Here is a 7,500-nt window from a genome sequence, read left to right as displayed (position 1 = left end):
ACACAAAGTACATTACACTTTGCCAACTAGAGCAAGGATCCATTAATGACATGTGTAAGGGTTTTTTTGCCTCGCACGAATAATAGCGAAGCGTACTTTCACCTTAATTCTGGCTCACGTGAAATCTGGCGCGACCCGATGGCTGGTGTGTTTTGTCCCTGGTGGTGGGCGTGGTAGGCGCGCCCACCTGTAATCATCGTTAATTACGTCTTCCTGCCGCTGTGACTAAGCCCGTGATTCATGGCGACGATCAGCAATGAAGTGGCTATTTTTTTTGAGAGATAAAATAGGATTCAGTTCCGCTACTACCGAGGAACCGCTACTACCGAGGAACACCAGTCAGGGAGTATTTGTGTGTGTGTGGGGGGGGGGGAGGTGGGATACATGCTAGTTCAAGTGTTTTCTTAACGGCGCCACCAGCCATCAACAACAGGAAGTCATATGATATACAAAACATTTTTTTTTTTTTGTATCGATCTATATATATCCTGATTCAATTACATTCTCTCTCTCTCTCTCTCTCTCTCTCTCTCTCTCTCTCTCTCTCTCTCTCTCTCTCTCTCTCTCTCTCTCTCTCTCTCTCTCTCTCTCTCTCTCTCTCTCTCTCTCTCTCTCTCTCTCATCCACCCACCCACCCACCCACCCACCCACCCACCCACATCCACACACACACACACACACACACACACACACACACACACACACGTGACGGTGTTCCTTGATGCTCACACGACTGATGCATGACTGATGTAGAACTTCTTGCATGTGTTATGCCCGGCGGGTGATACACGTGGCGGCCATTAGCGCTGGTGCATATCGTGGACTGCGGCACACACACACACACACACACACACACACACACACACACTGATGTTCCTTCGCTATTACTCGGTGATGGCGATGAAGCAAACTGTTGTGAAGCAAATTATGATGTTACGTCAACCCATCGACTGGGAATGAACTTAACGTAACTTTCGGTGGGAACAACAACAACAACAACAAACAACAATTACACTACTAAAATACATAAAATTCTATAAACACAGCTAGACATTCATCGTCAGCTCACAAGAGGTAAACAGTAAAGCCTCGCAGTCCCCATCATGCACAGGTAGCACAGACAGGTGAGGCGCGATGGCTGCGTGAGTCACCTTGTCCATCCGTCCCTTCCTTCACTGTTGCCTTGGTTTCGCTTTTTCTCTGAAGTTCTCGAGTCACACCTCCTGAACGCTCTCCTGGGCAGCGGTCCACAGATCCGCCGGAGGTCATTGTATTTGATATGAGTGCCACACACACGCGCACACACGCACACACACAAAGGAGTATAGGTTGGCAGCCACGCCCACATAATATACTCTGACGCAATGAAGTGAATGCACAATGAATGCTCGTGGGAAACAAACTTAAACACACACACACACACACACACACACACACACACACACACACACACACACACACACACACACACACACACAAGAGTTTCACGAGTGCACTCCCTTGCTATTTTCCTTGTCATTCTTCTTCTCCGTAATCTTCCTTACGTCACCGGCGGAAAACAAGCACGTTGATAGCACAAGGAGGAGGAGGAGGAGGAGGAGGAGGAGGAGGAGGAGGAGGAGAAAAAGGAGGAGAAGGAAAGGAAAGGAAAGAAGGGAAGGCCGGACGTTGCTATCAGACGTAAATGGAGCACCTGCTGTGGACACCTGCTGGGGCCAATAAGAAGAAAAAAATAAATGAAGACTACCGTAGACCATTTAAGGAAGCCAGTGCAGAAATCGTATACAAGTAGTGGTTGTAGTAGTATTAATAGTAGTAGTAGTAGTAGTAGTAGTAGTAGTAGTAGTAGTGATGACATTAGAAACACTACCTCCTTTAGTAATAATGGCTGTAGTAGTAGTAGTAGTAGTAGTAGTAGCAGTAAAAACAATAGCACAATTAATAAAGATGACCACTGTAGAGGTAGTAACAGTATTAGTGTAGTACAGTAGTAGTCGTAATAGTAGTAGTAGCTGCAGCAGGAACAACAACAGCAGCAGCAGGAGCAACAACAGCAGTGGCAGAAGCGTTCCACTCAGTCCTACTAGAATAATAAGCAGATCAAGCATCCTGAATCATAACAGTGAATTCTGGATGAGTGTGTGTGTGGAGGCGACAGGCTTAGCGAGGCGAGGCGAGGCGAGGCGAGGCGAGGAGCGGCATGGTGCGGTGCGGTGCGGTGCGATGCGGTGCGATGCGGTGCGGTGCAGGGAGGTGGCGTGCGTTTCTGGACTGGAAAACTAGCGGGGGAGGAACTGACAGGCAAACAAGCCGTGAATTGGAACAGCGGGCGATCACGGAGAAAGCTTGAGGGTGGCACTGCTTCTCCCTATCCCCTCCTCCTCCTCCTCCTCCTCCTCCTCCTCCTCTTCCTATTTACCTTTTTCTCTCTTTCTCTCGGCTTTTTTTCCTCCTATGCCTCCCTCATCTTCTGTTTTTACATTACTTTCTCTCTCTCTCTCTCTCTCTCTCTCTCTCTCTCTCTCTCTCTCTCTCTCTCTCTCTCTCTCTCTCTCTCATGTTTCTTCTTTTTATTTTTACGCCATCTCCACCTCTTCATCTTTTCTTTCTCTTTTCCATCTCATTCTCTTCTGAACTTCGAGTCATTCCAAGAGAGAGAGAGAGAGAGAGAGAGAGAGAGAGAGAGAGAGAGAGAGAGAGAGAGAGAGAGACCTAACGATGTAGTATTTAAACATATCCTACACAGTTTCTTTCTTATATTGTTCTTTCTTTGTGATTTAGTGAGTGTGAATGCTCTTTTTCTTTTTTTTTCTTATTTGCTCCGTCACTGGAAGTCAAATGTTGCAGCTTGTGGTGTCGGTGAACGTGTGGAAAGAGAATAAAAATAACAGTACTTTTTTGGCGGTGCTATATCATGAAACACGTGAACATTTTACCAACATAATTCGTAAAAATCTTTCTTATTTCCCTGAAGCCTTCCTTTTTTGTTCTTTTTTTTCCCCCCTTCCCCCTCGCCTCATTTCAAGACTCGATGTTACTGTTGCATGAGAGAATAATGATAAAAGTGATGGAGTGGAAGACAGAGGATGTGGAAAAGAAAGATGTGTAGGAGAGAAAAGGAAAACAGATGAAAAAGAACGGTGTAACAAAGATGGGGAGGAAAGGGATAAGGATGAAGAATAAGATAGAAAGAAAAGAAAGAGACAAAGAGAATCTAAGAACCCATGGATACTCAGAAAAAAAAACAAGCAATAAAAGGCAGAGAGAGAAAACAAGGAATTAAAAGGCAGAGAGAGAGAGAGAGAGAGAGAGAGAGAGAGAGAGAGAGAGAGAGAGAGAGAGAGAGAGAGAGAGAGAGAGAGAGAGAGAGAGAGAGAGAGAAAAAAAGTGATAGAAAGAAAGAAATAGAAGATAAACAAAAAAAATAAGGAAGTGACGGAAGAGAAGGGGTGTGTGTGGGTGAAGAGAGAAAGGAGAGAGAGAGAGAAAGAGAGATAGAGAGAGAGAGAGAGAGAGATGCTACAAAGACATGATAGCGGGGAAGTTAATGGCTCCGGCGCGCGGATGTGGTAAGAAAGAGTAGTAGGAGTGTGTTGGGTGATCACCACTGTGTATGTGCATGTACAGACGAGTGAAAGTTAGCTTTTTACGAGTTTAAGGATGGGAGAGAATGGTGGTTGTCGGTGGGGATGATAATGATGATGATGATGATGATGATGATGATGATGATGATGATGATGATGGGTTTTTGTAGTGGTGGTATGGTGGTGGTGGTGGTAGTAGTAGTATAATGTTCTTGATGCTGTATGAAGTGGTGGTAGTGGTAATAAAAGTAGTAGTAGTAGTAGTAGTAGAAGTAGTAGTAGTAGTGGTAGTAGTAGGGAGAGGAGGAGGAGGAAGAGAAGAAGAAGAAACATAAAAGAGAAAAGTGGAGCAGCAACAACAAGAACAACAACAACAACAACAACAACAAAATGAGTAGTTCTTTCTCTAAACCTAACCATCACTATCTAACAAATAAAAAAAAAAGAATAACTCCATTGAAATTTCAGTACACCCTCTCTTTATCAGTATAGCAAAACCACGTCAACTCTTTCAATCTCTATTCCAGTGATTGTGGTAATGATGTGGCTACAACTGAGTGAGCAAATGTATGAGTGTATAGGTTTGGTGCGTGGGCGTGTGGGCGTGTGGGGTGAGAAAGCCAGTGTACGTGTGCATGGTAATGGGTGGGCGTGGGCGGGTGCACATGTAAACCTGGGCGTGAATTTAGGAGTCAGCATGTGTTTGTGTCAAGATGATTGGGTGGAAAGCGAGGGAGGGCACCGCTGTGAGAATCAGTGCACGGGAATGTGGGGTGTGAGGGCAGAGTGTGTATATCAATAAGAATCCTTAGATCTTGATTAGTTGCTTTGTTTGCAAGTGTGTGAGTGAGCGAGTGGTGGGTGAGTGAATGAGAGAGGAAGAATGAATAAATGAATATGGTACTGAATAATGAATGAGCGACGGAGATTAAGTGAGTGATACGCACGACTTTGAATGAAGAAAGGAGGATTAACGGATGAATAAATGAATAAATCTTAGCGAATGAATGATAAGTGAGTGTAGAAGAGCGAGAGAGGTGAATGATATATGAATAGTGACTGAGTGAGTGAGTGAGTGGGTGGGTGTGTGTGTGTGGTGGGGTGCTGGAGAAAAGGCAAGGAGTCGGTTCCCTCGTCACCCACCGACCTACTTCCGCCTCACCACAACCTCTCCCCGCCACCACCCGCACCACTCACTTCCCTCCGGAACTCCGCGGAACGGGATGTTGGGGAAGAGAGGGGGCGGGAGAGGGCGGGAAGAGTGTCTGTTGCTTGTCTTCATCTATATTTGCCTTTGCCTGTGTGTGTGTGTGTGTGTGTGTGTGTGTGCGTGTGTGTGTGTGATTCTTGATTATTCATTTTCATCTGTCATATTTCTCATATTCGTTTCATTTGCTTCCTCCTTCTGCGCCTCCTCTTTCTCCTTTTCCCACTACTACTACTACTACTACTACTACTACTACTACTACTACTACTACCACCACCACCATCACTACTACCACTACTACTACTACTACTAGTACTATACCATCTCGTTATCGTTTCTTGCCTCATCATAGTCCTCCTCCTCCTCCTCCTCCTCCTCCTCCTCCTCCTTTTCCCGCATCAATAATAACTCAAGTGAAAACAAATGAAAATATGTGGTACTTTTAGGTTTCCATTAGAGCCTGGAACGAGGTATGTGTCAGAGAGATAGAGAGAGAGAGAGAGAGAGAGAGAGAGAGAGAGAGAGAGAGAGAGAGAGAGAGAGAGAGAGAGAGAACAGTCAGTCCGTCCGTCAGTGCCGTCGTGAGGCCAAAGCCATAACTTAGGAGACAGTTTCCCACGCGCCACTTCCCCATCCGTCAGCTCTGCCTCGGAGTTGCCTTCCCCTCAGGCTGTGTTCGTATAGGCTCTCGAGGCGGTGGTGGTGGTGCTGGCGGTGGTGATGGTGGTGGTAGAGAGACAGGGATGTTCATTTCTCCGCTCCGAGGCGACGAACAGTTACGGATAAGCGCTAGGCTGTCTGGGAGGGAAAAGTTTCGTTAGTCTGTCTCTCGTCTGCTTTGGTTTCTACCCCTCGAGGGTAAGAAATGGTGTGCGGATGTTGTGTTCTGCTTGTCTTGTAAGGGGGGGAAAAGGGGTTGTTATTTTCCTGATTTAATGTGGAAAGTGTGAATATACTGTACCCTCGCGACAGGGGAAAAAAGAACGTAAAGGTTTTGGATAATAGAGCATCATTTGAATGAATAAAAAGAAACCACTCATGATTTTTTTTCTGTCATAAAATTGCTCGCTGGTAATTTGGCTTGAGCGGGAAAAAAACAAAAAAAAACAAAGAAAGCCAGCTTATTTCCTTGTACGAAAAATAAAGAGAAAACTTTCTTTACTTATCTTTGAAACCTGAAAGCAAAGTGACGCAAGGAAAAGAAGAAAGGGCAAAAGTGCACTAACAAAGAGAAGCAACTGATAATTTATTTATTTGTATACTGAAGGATAATCAGAAAAAAAAAGAATAACAGTCCATTTTTTTCTATCTGTGACTCAGCTGCACTCAACCATCCACATCCCACACAATAAACAAAAACAAAACGCAAAAACAAAAGCGAAGCGATATTTTGAAAGCGAGGAAAAGAAAAGAACAAAAAATCGTTGAGTGTAGCGTGTCGTGTACAGTTTTTCTCCCCTTTATCTTATATTTTTGATCGTCGGGTAAGTGATGAGAAAGTGTTCGATGACCTTGGGCAATGGCGGCACGTATAGGGAGGGGCGTGGCGCTGTATTTTGTATTGCGCCGCGGAGAAAATGTTCCTGGGGTGGCCGCATTGTTTCCGCCGTCACTAAATGTCAAGGGCGAGGCGGGGGACAGTGTGTGTGTGTGTGTGTGTGTGTGTGTGTACCGGGCGGGGAAATGTTAGCGACCTTTCACGTCCCTCCCAGCAGCGATAAGAGTGGCGGTGGTGGTTGTGGTAGGGGTGAGGGTCTCCTGTCGCCGCCACCTTCACCGCCACGATCACCATCACCTCACGTCCACACCACTTCCTTCTCCACCCTTACTGTCATCACCACCTCCACCATCACCACCATCACAGGCACCCACCTATTACCACTATAAACATCTACCACCACCAGCTTGAGCACCATCATCACCACTGCGTTCATCACCACGGGGATGAAGACTGCAGTGGTGTGTGTGTGCGGCGGGTGTTGCGTGGCAGGAAAGTAGCGGTGCTCTGTAACTCGAGCAGGGCTGCATGACCTCACCTCTTTGGTCCAGTGAAAATTTTACTATTTTCCTTCATTACAACCTCTTTCACTATCATCACCACCACCACCAACCACTCCTGCTAACCACTACCACTCTCCAGTCGCCGCCGCCGCCGCCATCAAAACGAGCCCATTACTGGTGGGTTGAGGCGACAAGGGTGGCGCCTTCCTCACCCCAAAAGAGGAGAGTTCCGCCAGTGTTAAACAATTTTAAAGCTTCACTCCTGCATATTTTTCCCATGCACAGTTTGGCGTGACCCGCTTTCTGGTACTACCCTTCGCGGCTCTTGTGTCTGACTTGGGCACGGCCTCCCTTTGCTGGTTGCGGGGCACGGCCTCTCTTTGCTGGGTGAGGGGCGCGGCCTTCCCTGGCTGGATGGTGTGGCCCCTCCCCGCCTGGCTGGGTGTAGGGCATGACCTCGCTTTGCTGGATGCTAGCACGGCCTCATTAGTGGAGACTGCGGAGACAAAGCGTCTACACACACACAATGACGTGCACAGCATCACATCTCTGCATGCAGGAAAAATAAGCTAAGACTAACATAAGAATAATGACGTGATGAACGAGGAGGGAAAGAGCGGTGCCAGGCGCATGCAGCCCGGGGGTGTGTGTCGGCGGTGACGTCAAGGAGTGGTCACACCGCAATGCTCCTTCTCTCTCTGTAGTATG

The 7,500-nt window shown here is 46.7% G+C and overlaps 1 protein-coding gene across 1 annotated transcript in view; it reads left to right on the top strand.

The window, feature by feature from the left end:
* Positions 1–7,500, top strand: part of LOC135108351 (calpain-C-like) — a 60,377-nt gene that overhangs the window by 33,284 nt on the left and 19,593 nt on the right.

The sequence above is a fragment of the Scylla paramamosain genome, chromosome 17 (genome assembly GCF_035594125.1).
Source record: "Scylla paramamosain isolate STU-SP2022 chromosome 17, ASM3559412v1, whole genome shotgun sequence".
Lineage (NCBI taxonomy): Eukaryota > Metazoa > Arthropoda > Malacostraca > Decapoda > Portunidae > Scylla > Scylla paramamosain.
The sequence above is the reverse complement of the archived record's forward strand: the minus strand, read 5'-3'. Positions and strand labels throughout refer to the sequence as shown.